General features: G+C 52.0%; 1 protein-coding gene across 1 annotated transcript in view; it reads right to left on the bottom strand.

Moving 5' to 3' along the window:
* Positions 1-10438, bottom strand: part of LOC119962223 (C-X-C chemokine receptor type 2-like) — a 24237-nt gene extending 13799 nt beyond the window's left edge. The window contains exon 1 of the mRNA XM_038790205.1: positions 10307-10438. The gene's annotated coding sequence lies outside the window, so the exon portion shown is untranslated. The remainder of the gene's footprint in view (positions 1-10306) is intronic.
* Between the last annotated feature and the right edge of the window lie 886 nt (positions 10439-11324).

Here is an 11324-nt window from a genome sequence, read left to right as displayed (position 1 = left end):
TGTCCAGTGAAATCAGTGCCTGTCCAGTGAAAGCGAAGCCTGTCCAGTGAAAGAAGGGCCTGCCCAGTGAAAGCAGGGTCTGTCAAGTGAAAGCAGGGCCTGTCCAGTGAAAGCAGGGCCTGTCCAGTGAAAGTAGGGCCTGTGCAGTGAAAGCAGTGCCTGTCCAGTGAATGAAGGGCCTGTCCAGTGAAAGCAGGGCCTGTGCAGTGAAAGTAGGGTCTGTCCAGTGAAAGCAAGGCCTGCCCCGTGAAAGCAGGGCCTGTGCAGTGAGAGCACAACCTGTCCACTGAAAGCAGGGCCTGTGCAGTGAAAATAGGGCCTGTCCAGTGAAAGCAGGGCATGTCCAGTGAAAGTAGGGCCTGTGCAGTGAAAGCAGAGCCTGTCCAGTGAAGGCAGGGCCTGTCCAGTGAAAGCAGGGCCTGTCCAGTGAAAGTAGGGCCTGTGCAGTGAAAGCAGTGCCTGCCCAGTGAATGAAGGGCCTGTCCAGTGAAAGCAGGGCCTGTGCAGTGAAAGTAGGGCCTGTCCAGTGAAAGCAGGGCTTGTCCAGTGAAAGTAGGGCCTGTCCAGTGAAAGCAGGGCCTGTCCAGTGAAAGTAGGGCCTGTGCAGTGAAAGCAGGGCCTGTCCAGTGAAAGAAGGGACTTCCCAGTGAAAGCAGAGCCTGCCCATTGAAAGCAGGGCCTGTCCAGTGAAAGAAGGGCCTTCCCAGTGAAAGCAGGGCCTGTCCAGTGAAAGCAGGGTCTGTCCAGTGAAAGTAGTGGCTGCCTAGTTAAATCAGGCCCTGTCTACTGAAAGCAGGGCCTGTCTAGTGAAAGCAGGGCCTGTCCAGTGAAATCAGTGCCTGTCCAGTGAAAGCGAAGCCTGTCCAGTGAAAGAAGGGCCTGTGCAGTGAAAACAAGGCCTGTCCAGTAAAAGATGGGACTGTCCAGTGAACGCAGCACCTGTCTAGTGAAAGCAGAATCTGTCCAGTGAAAGCAGGGCCTGTCCAGTGTAAGTAGGGCCCGCCCAGTGAAAGAAGTGCCTGTCCAGTGAAAGAAGGGCCATCCCAGTGAAAGCAGTGCCTGTCCAGTGAAAGCAAGACCTGCCCAGTGAATGCAGTGCCTGTCCAGTGAAAGCAGGGCCTGTGCAGTGAAAGCAGTGCCTGTCCAGTGAAAGCAGGGCATGTCCAGTGAATGCAGTGCCTGTCCAGTGAAAGCAGGGCATGTCCATTGAAAGCAGCGCCTGTCCAGTGAAAGCAGGGCATGTCCAGTGAAAGTAGGGCCTGTCCAGTGAAAGCAGGGCCTGTCCAGTGAATGAAGGGCCTGTCCAGTGAAAGCAGGGCCTGTCCAGTGAAAGTAGGGCCTGTCCAGTGAAAGCAGGGCGTTCCCAGTGAAAGCAGGGCCTGTCCAGTGAAAGCAGGGTCTGTCCAGTGAAAGTAGTGGTTGCCTAGCTAAATCAGGCCCTCTCTAGTGAAAGCAGGGTCTGTCTAGTGAAAGCAGGGCCTGTCCAGTGAAATCAGTGCCTGTCCAGTGAAAGCGAAGCCTGTCCAGTGAAAGAAGGGCCTGCCCAGTGAAAGCAGGGTCTGTCAAGTGAAAGTAGGGGCCATGTCCAATGAAAGCAGTGCCTGCCCAGTGAAAGCAGGCCCTGTCCTGTGAAAGCAGGCCCTGTCCTGTGAAAGCAGGGCCTGTCCAGTGAAAGTAGGGCCTGTGCAGTGAAAGCAGGGCCTGTGCAGTGAAAGCAGAGCCTGTCCAGTGAAAGCAGGGCCTGTCCAGTGGAAGCAGGGCCCTGTCCAGTGAAAGCAGGGCCTGCCCAGTGGAAGCAGGGCCCTGTCCTGTGAAAGCAGGGCCTGTGCAGTGAAAGCAGGGCCTGTGCAGTGAAAGCAGGGCCTGTCCAGTGAAAGCAGGGCCTGTGCAGTGAAAGCAGGGCCTGTCCAGTGAAAGCAGGGCCTGTCCAGTGGAAGCAGGGCCTGCCCAGTGAAAGCAGGGCCTGTCCAGTGAAAGCAGGGCCTGTGCAGTGAAAGCAGGGCCTGTGCAGTGAAAGCAGGGCCTGTGCAGTGAAAGCAGGGCCTGTCCAGTGAAAGCAGGGCCAGCCCAGTGAAAGCAGGGCCTGTGCAGTGAAAGCAGGGCCTGTCCAGTGAAATCAGTGCCTGTCCAGTGAAAGCGAAGCCTGTCCAGTGAAAGAAGGGCCTGGGCAGTGAAAACAAGGCCTGTCCAGTAAAAGATGGGACTGTCCAGTGAACACAGCACCTGTCTAGTGAAAGCAGAATCTGTCCAGTGAAAGCAGGGCCTGTCCAGTGTAAGTAGGGCCCGCCCAGTGAAAGAAGTGCCTGTCCAGTGAAAGAAGGGCCATCCCAGTGAAAGCAGTGCCTGTCTAGTGAAAGCAAGACCTGTCCAGTGAATGCAGTGCCTGTCCAGTGAAAGCAGGGCCTGTGCAGTGAAAGCAGTGCCTGTCCAGTGAAAGCAGGGCATGTCCAGTGAATGCAGTGCCTGTCCAGTGAAAGCAGGGCATGTCCATTGAAAGCAGCGCCTGTCCAGTGAAAGCAGGGCATGTCCAGTGAAAGTAGGGCCTGTCCAGTGAAAGCAGGGCCTGTCCAGTGAATGAAGGGCCTGTCCAGTGAAAGCAGGGCCTGTCCAGTGAAAGTAGGGCCTGTCCAGTGAAAGCAGGGCGTTCCCAGTGAAAGCAGGGCCTGTCCAGTGAAAGCAGGGTCTGTCCAGTGAAAGTAGTGGCTGCCTAGCTAAATCAGGCCCTCTCTAGTGAAAGCAGGGTCTGTCTAGTGAAAGCAGGGCCTGTCCAGTGAAATCAGTGCCTGTCCAGTGAAAGTGAAGCCTGTCCAGTGAAAGAAGGGCCTGTCCAGTGAAAGCAGGGCCTGTGCAGTGAAAGTAGGGTCTGTCCAGTGAAAGCAAGGCCTGCCCCGTGAAAGCAGGGCCTGTGCAGTGAGAGCACAACCTGTCCACTGAAAGCAGGGCCTGTGCAGTGAAAATAGGGCCTGTCCAATGAAAGCAGGGCATGTCCAGTGAAAGTAGGGCCTGTGCAGTGAAAGCAGAGCCTGTCCAGTGAAGGCAGGGCCTGTCCAGTGAAAGCAGGGCCTGTCCAGTGAAAGTAGGGCCTGTGCAGTGAAAGCAGTGCCTGCCCAGTGAATGAAGGGCCTGTCCAGTGAAAGCAGGGCCTGTGCAGTGAAAGTAGGGCCTGTCCAGTGAAAGTAGGGCTTGTCCAGTGAAAGTAGGGCCTGTCCAGTGAAAGCAGGGCCTGTCCAGTGAAAGTAGGGCCTGTGCAGTGAAAGCAGGGCCTGTCCAGTGAAAGAAGGGACTTCCCAGTGAAAGCAGAGCCTGCCCATTGAAAGCAGGGCCTGTCCAGTGAAAGAAGGGCCTTCCCAGTGAAAGCAGGGCCTGTCCAGTGAAAGCAGGGTCTGTCCAGTGAAAGTAGTGGCTGCCTAGTTAAATCAGGCCCTGTCTACTGAAAGCAGGGCCTGTCTAGTGAAAGCAGGGCCTGTCCAGTGAAATCAGTGCCTGTCCAGTGAAAGCGAAGCCTGTCCAGTGAAAGATGGGACTGTCCAGTGAACGCAGCACCTGTCTAGTGAAAGCAGAATCTGTCCAGTGAAAGCAGGGCCTGTCCAGTGTAAGTAGGGCCCGTCCAGTGAAAGAAGTGCCTGTCCAGTGAAAGAAGGGCCATCCCAGTGAAAGCAGTGCCTGTCCAGTGAAAGCAAGACCTGCCCAGTGAATGCAGTGCCTGTCCAGTGAAAGCAGGGCCTGTGCAGTGAAAGCAGTGCCTGTCCAGTGAAAGCAGGGCATGTCCAGTGAATGCAGTGCCTGCCCAGTGAAAGCAGGGCATGTCCTGTGAAAGCAGGCCCTTTCCTGTGAAAGCAGGGCCTGTGCAGTGAAAGTAGGGCCTGTCCAGTGAAAGCAGGGCCTGTCCAGTGAAAGCAGGGCCCTGTCCAGTGAAAGCAGGGCCTGCCCAGTGGAAGCAGGGCCCTGTCCTGTGAAAGCAGGGCCTGTGCAGTGAAAGTAGGGCCTGTCCAGTGAAAGCAGGGCCTGTGCAGTGAAAGCAGGGCCTGTCCAGTGAAAGCAGGGCCTGTCCAGTGAAAGCAGGGCCTGTCCAGTGGAAGCAGGGCCTGTGCAGTGAAAGCAGGGCCTGCCCAGTGGAAGCAGGGCCCTGTCCTGTGAAAGCAGGGCCTGTGCAGTGAAAGTAGGGCCTGTCCAGTGAAAGCAGGGCCTGTCCAGTGGAAGCAGGGCCTGCCCAGTGAAAGCAGGGCCTGTCCAGTGAAAGCAGGGCCTGTGCAGTGAAAGCAGTACCTGTGCATTGAAAGCAGGGCCTGTGCATTGAAAGCAGGGCCTGTGCAGTGAAAGCAGGGCCTGTCCAGTGAAAGCAGGGCCAGCCCAGTGAAAGCAGGGGCTGTGCAGTGAAAGCAGGGCCTGACCAGTGAAAGCAGGGCCTGCCCAGTGGAAGCAGGGCCTGTGCAGTGAAAGCAGGCCCTGTCCTGTGTAAGCAGGGCCTGTCCAGTGAAAGCAGGGGCTGTGCAGTGAAAGCAGGGCCTGTCCAGTGAAACAGGGCCTGCCCAGTGGAAGCAGGGGCTGTGCAGTGAAAGCAGGGCCTGCCCAGTGGAAGCAGGCCCTGTCCAGTGAAAGCAGGGCCCTTCCCAGTGAAAGCAGAGCCTGTCCAGTGAAAGCAGGGCCCTTCCCAGTGAAAGCAGGGCCTGTCCAGTGAAAGCAGGGCCTGTCCAGTGAAAGTAGGGCCTGTGCAGTGAAAGCACGGCCCTTCCCAGTGTAAGCAAGGGCTGTGGAGTGAAAGTAGGGCCTGTGCAGTGAAAGCAGGGCCTGTGCAGTGAAAGCAGGGCCTGCGTAGTGGAAGCAGGGCCTGTGCATTGAAAGCAGGGCCTGTCCAGTGAAAGCAGGGCCTGTCCAGTGGAAGCAGGGCCTGTCCAGTGAAAGTAGGGCCTATGCAGTGAAAGCAGGGCCCTTCCCAGTGTAAGCAAGGGCTGTGGAGTGAAAGTAGGGCCTGTGCAGTGAAAGCAGGGCCTGTGCAGTGAAAGCAGGGCCTGCGTAGTGGAAGCAGGGCCTGTGCATTGAAAGCAGGGCCTGTCCAGTGAAAGCAGGGCCTGTCCAGTGGAAGCAGGGCCTGTCCAGTGAAAGTAGGGCCTATGCAGTGAAAGCAGGGCCCTTCCCAGTGAAAGCAAGGGCTGTGGAGTGAAAGCAGGGCCTGTCCAGTGAAAGCAGGGCCTGTGCATTGAAAGCAGGGCCTGTCCAGTGAAAGCAGGGCCTGTGCATTGAAAGCAGGGCCTGTCCAGTGGAAGCAGGGCCTGCCCAGTGAAAGCAGGGCCTGTCCAGTGGAAGCAGGGCCTGTCCAGTGAAAGCAGGGCCTGTCCAGTGACAGCAGGGTCAGAAACCTGGCTCCAGTGAACAGCATGAGAGGTAACTCAGAAAATGGATCAAATGTATTTTGATTGAATAATATATAGGTGGGAGTAGTAGCTTCAATGACAATAGTGTGAATGGTCAATGGCCGTCCACTCACAGACAATACAAAAAACTTCTTTAAATCGGCATTTCTCCTGGGAGTGACCACCGCGCCCCCCAACATCTATATCACTCTTCACTACTCCTGGGCTTCCTGAACCTGTTATATCTCTGCATTCACTCGCTGTCTGCGTTTCTTTGCTCATTAAACCCCCCGCCCTCAACTGTGGCACTCCTGACACTAGCAGTTTCTTCCCAGACCTGGTGGACTTTGCTTCCCCTCTGGATCACCTTTTGTCTGCACTTTCGTTACCTACAGCAACCTCAAGCTCCTACTTCATGGTTATCTCCGATTCTGCCCGCAGTTTCCTCTGTATCGTGGTGTTATTCACCCCGCACACTTGGCGGTCTCTTAACATGTCATTCGGGGCAGGCCCGTATGCACAGTTTTCTGTTATTTGTCTTAATCTGGCCACAAGGGTAGCTGTTGCTTCACAAGGGGCTCTTGTAGTCAAATTGAATCTGTACCTTTGCACAATCATCCAGGGCTTTGGTCATTCACAAGGTCTACTACCTCTGTGAAAGTCTTTGTTTCAGGAACGGTCTGGAGATGCCAAACTCCTGATTAAATTAAACGTTTGGGCTCCACAGGCTGCTATTATGATCTTTTCTTTCCTCCCCCGTCTTTCATTTGTCAGGAAAATGTACTGCAGGCGTTCAACATATTGAACCCAATCTCCGGAGTTAGGACAAATGGCTCTTATTTGCCGAAAAGAGAAAAGTAAAAGCAAACTAACGCCGTCCGAGTCCCAGATGACCACCGGCTGCTTTCCCCTGTGAGGGGGAGAGCTGGCTGGTGGTGGTTTAACCTGAGGGTCACCAAGCCTCAGGCGAGTGGCGAGGTTGAGAAGGCGGAGCCTTCATGAAAAATCTCAGCCGGTACGGGGAATTGAACCCGCGCTGCCGGCCTCGCTCTGCATCACGAACCAGCCTTCCAGCCCACTGAGCTAAACCAGCCACAAAGAGGCATGTTGGTGACTCACTGGTTGTAGACTGGTTTGACCTGAATTATGTGAACATGGTGCCTGTTTCCTCTTTGACACGGCGATGTGAAGGCATTTCCTCTGATCCTCATCGTCAATGTCGTGTCTGAGTGATTGGCGACTGAGAGGTTTGAACAACAACAAACTATTTATTAGCGTACCTATACTGTATACATAGGTACATAGCAGATAGGAGCAGGAGGATCCGCCGTTCATCACGATCATGGCTGAGCATCCAACTCAATAGCCTAATCCTGCTTTCTCCCCATAGCCTTTGATCCCATTCTCTCTGAGTGCTATATCCAGCCGCCTCTTGAATATTAGTTTTAGCATCAACTACTTCCTGTGGTAATGAATTCCACAGGCTCATCTCTCTTTGTGTGAAGAAATGTCTCCTTATCTCTGTCTGAAATGGTTTACCCTGAATCCTCAGGCTGTGACCCTGGTTCTGGACACACCCATCATTGGCAACATCTTCCCTGCATCTACCCTGTCTAGCCCTGTTAGAATTTTATACGTCTCCATGAGATCCCCCCTCATTCTTCTGAACTCCAGCGAGAACAATCCCAACCTAGTCAATCTCTCCTCATATGACAGTCCCGCCATCCCAGGAATCAGCCTGGTAAACCTTCGCTGCACTCCCTCCATAGCAACAACATCCTTCCTCAGAGAAGGAGGCCAAAACTGCCCACAATACTCCCAAGTGTGGCCTCACCAAGGCCCTGTACAATTGCAGCAACACATCCCTGCTTCTGTACTCGAAACCTCTCGCAATGAAGGCCAACATACCATTAGCCTTCTTTACCGCCTGCTGCCATTGGCTTGCGCACTCGCCCAATCTGTCCAGATCTTGCTGTAGGATCCCTGCATCCTCGTCACAATCCACCCTCCCACCCAACTTGGTCTCATCTGCAAACTTTGAGATGTTACATTTTGTTCCATTATCCAAATCATTAATATATATTGTGAATATAGAGGGCTGGGGTGTGTGACCAACTTCTACAGTGCGAGGATCGATTCCGCACGCAGTGGGTTAGCCCCGCTGCCTCACGGCGCCGAGATCCCAGGTTCGATCCCGGCTCTGGGTCACTGTCTGTGTGGAGTTTGCACAATCTCCGCGTGTTTGCGTGAGTTTCCCCGCCAACAACCCAAAGATGTGCAGGGTAGATGGATTGGCTAAATTGCCCCTTAATTGGAAAAAATGAATTGGGTACCCTAAATTTATTTTTGAAATGGATTGATTCCGCCCAGGAAAGCTCGCGCTCAGCCCTCGGACCTATGCGCTACTGGCCGATCAGGTCACATGACTGTTTGAAACCCCTCTCCCTGAAAGGGGACTGCTACTACAGTAACCTTTCTGTTGAATGCTTTCTTTTAAGTTAATATAAACCTTTAGTAATTGATTACAACAAGGCGGGACTGTTTGTCCCTGCACTTCCTTATCTTTCCTCACGTTATCCCGAATTAAAAATATACACCACTATGAACCGGTGTTCCAAATTACCCTTCTGGGTTTTGGGGTACCCTCACAGTCGGAAGTGAGGTACCCAATGGATCAGTTCCGACAACACTTCACTTCTCGGTACCTTGACGAATATTTTCCTAGTTTGCACCACCCATTAGTAAGCAGTTCCTTCAGTTCTGAACATGTATTCTTATCTGATGTCCATGTTCTCTCATAACAGACTGGTGTTATTTACAGATAGCTTGAACTCTAAATGTGTTCCATCACCAGGAAGGAACGCCACCAATGTGCTGGAAGGGTTGAACAAACACAGGAAGGAGGCCCTGGACCGTGAACGACGCCTTTATCTCGTGCAGAAATCAAGTTTCCGTTTCAAACTCACAGGAACGCAGCTCATCGTAACAAGGAGCCATGGAAAGAGTGAAATTAGTGGGAGTTTATTTACAAAAATGAACATTATGTGCAACTACAACTTCTTAACCTTCCTTATCCAAACACTACATCTTAGTGCATCCCCAACATCCACAGCAGAGGTTGAGGGAGCTAATCCTGTTAGAATTTCGTAAATTTGCATGAGATCCTCTCTCACTCTTCTAAACTCTAATGAATATAATCCTAACCGATTTAGTCTCTCCTCATATGACAGTCCCACCAAAACTACACACAATACTCCAGGTGTGGCCTCACCAATGCCCTATACAATTGCAGTGAAACATCTCTATTCCTGTACTCAAATCCTCTCGCTGTGAAGGCCAACATACCTGATGCGACCATCAATTTACTCGAGACAAGAGCAGAAGTAAACCGTGGCTTTAATCAACTTAGAACAGTGCCTGCCTGCGACTGAACCAATGCTGAGAACTGGCTACAGGTAGACTGCACTTTGTACCTCCCTTCAAGGGGAGGAGCCATGGGCAGAGTCCATACATGCCCCAACATGTTCCCCTATAGATAATCATGATGTGGAGATGCCGGCGTTGGACTGGGGTGAGCACAGTAAGAAGTCTTACAACACCAGGTTAAAGTCCAACAGGTTTGATTCAAACATGAGCTTTCGGAGCACAGCTCCTTCCTCAGGACCTGTACCCTCTGGATAATGCCATACAATGGCCCATAGGAGAAGCCCACAAGGGCAACAGTACAGCACAGATACAAATACAATGGTGGATTATTAGTATAATACGTTCACCACAATACCATTTGCCTTCTTTACTGCCTGCTGTACCTGCACTATTTTCTTAGTTTGACCCACCCATTATTGAGCAGTTCCTTGAGTTCTGAACATGTATTCTTATCTGATATCCATGTTCTCTAATAACAGACTGGTGTTAGTTACAGATAGCTTGAACTCTAAATGTGTTCCATCACCGGGAAGGAACGCCACCAATGTGCTGGAAGGGTTGAACTAACACAGGGAGGAGGCCCTGGACTGTGAACCCCGCCTTTATCTTGTGCAGAATTTACAGTACAGAAGGAGGCTATTCAGCCCATCGAGTCCACACCGGCCCTTGGAGAGAGCACCCTACTTAAGCCCATACCTCCACCCTATCCCCGTAACCTCGCCTAAACTTTTGGACACTAAGGGCAATTTAGCATGGCCAATCCACCTAACCTGCACATCTTTGGACTGTGGGAGGAAACCGGAGCACCCGGAGGAAACCCACGCACACACGGGGAGAACGTGCAAACTCCGCACAGACAAGTCACCCAAGGCCGGAACTGAACCAGGGACACTGGAGCTTTGAGGCAGCAGTGCTAACTTGGCATAGGACATTCACTTCTCTGGTGCAAGGCATTAATATATATTGTGACTAATTGTGTTCCCAGCACTGATCCCTCTGACATTCCACTGGTTATAGGTTGTCATCCTTAAAATGCCTCTCTTATCCCGTAACAGCCTCCCCGAACAGGCGGCGGAATGTGGCGACTAGGGGCTTTTCACAGTAACTTCATTGAAGCCTACTCGTGACAATAAGCCATTTTCATTCATTTCATATCCCAGTTCTCTCGATTCTATCAGTTAACCTTCCTAGAAGGTTGACTGGGACGTCCTGGTAATCACAAAATACATGTAAATGATATTTAGATCTCATCGCAACAGGAATCAGACATTTCAATGAAATATTTATTCTAAGGCTCTGCGTGCAGTGCCATACAATCTCAAGCAATAAGCAAACAAAATCCTCCTTCCTCCCGAAATTGATTCATTCTATTTCTTTTTATTGATCTCCTGGTTCTGTCTAATCTGAGAATGATCGATATCAGAAAACAACACATCAGAAATATTTATAGAAGCTCGTATATATTACATAAATAATATTGAAAATGTGTGTAAACAATTTAATTGAACAGCTAATTAAAATCGACGTACCTTCTCAAAGGTGATCAGTATTTCCTGCCTCGTGGTAAGTCGAGAATATGATTTTCCAATGTGCCGGCCCCAAGCAGGAGGACTGCTCGCAAGAATCTACAATGTTTGGTGACGTGAAGTGTAGCAGAGAAGTGTCTGCCAGTGTGTATCCTGCCAAAACAGTGATGTTTATTCTGTAAAGCAAGAGGAGTGTTGCAAGGCATTAAGAAATTTAAAGAAAATGCAGAATCTACACGGGAAGTGTGTCAAGAACGTGAGGGAAAATCCCTCGGATCGCAGTCGCTCCGAGAGTAAACATTTCACACCTGTGGTAGCGCAGCCCCTTTAAGGGGGATCCCGGCCAGGTGGATCCGAGCCATATATTTCCATTGTCTTCTGTCCCTGTCGTACACCAGCCTTTTGTCTTCAATAAACCCCTTTGTTACCACTGGAGGCCTCCAGCATGTCGGCATCAAGCCACCACTACACCAGCGGTCAGCACTGCTGCCTCACAGCTCCAGGGACCCGGGTTCAATTCTGGTCTTGGCTGACTGCCTGTGCGGAGTCTGCACGTTCTCCCCCGTGTCTGCGTGGGTTTCCTCCAGGTGCTCCGGTTTCCTCCCACAGTCCAAAGATGTGCAGGCTAGGTGGATTGGCCATGATAAATTGCCCCTTCGTATCCAATAGGTGAGGTAGTGTTTCTGGATTATGGGGATAGGGTGGAGACGTGGGCCTAAGGAGGGTGCTCTTTCCAAGGGCTGGTGCATATATGATGGGCCGAATGGCTCCTTCTGCACTGCAAAGGCTCTATGATTCTATACCGGCGGAGTCAGGTTGTGAACAGAAATGATACCACGAATGTTGTTTGCTTGAGCGATTTGTGCTGACGGACGTTTTCTGCAAAGTTGACCAGTCAACTGCTTTGGCCACATCTGGGCCACGATTCTCCCAGAGGCCCGACGCCGTCGTGAAACCTGGAGAGGTTCACAACGGCGTCGGAAGCCTCTCCCGGACCCTTATTCTCCACTCCCCGGGGGGA

Source organism: Scyliorhinus canicula, chromosome 2 (genome assembly GCF_902713615.1).
Source record: "Scyliorhinus canicula chromosome 2, sScyCan1.1, whole genome shotgun sequence".
Lineage (NCBI taxonomy): Eukaryota > Metazoa > Chordata > Chondrichthyes > Carcharhiniformes > Scyliorhinidae > Scyliorhinus > Scyliorhinus canicula.
This window is presented reverse-complemented; position numbering and strand designations above follow the sequence as displayed.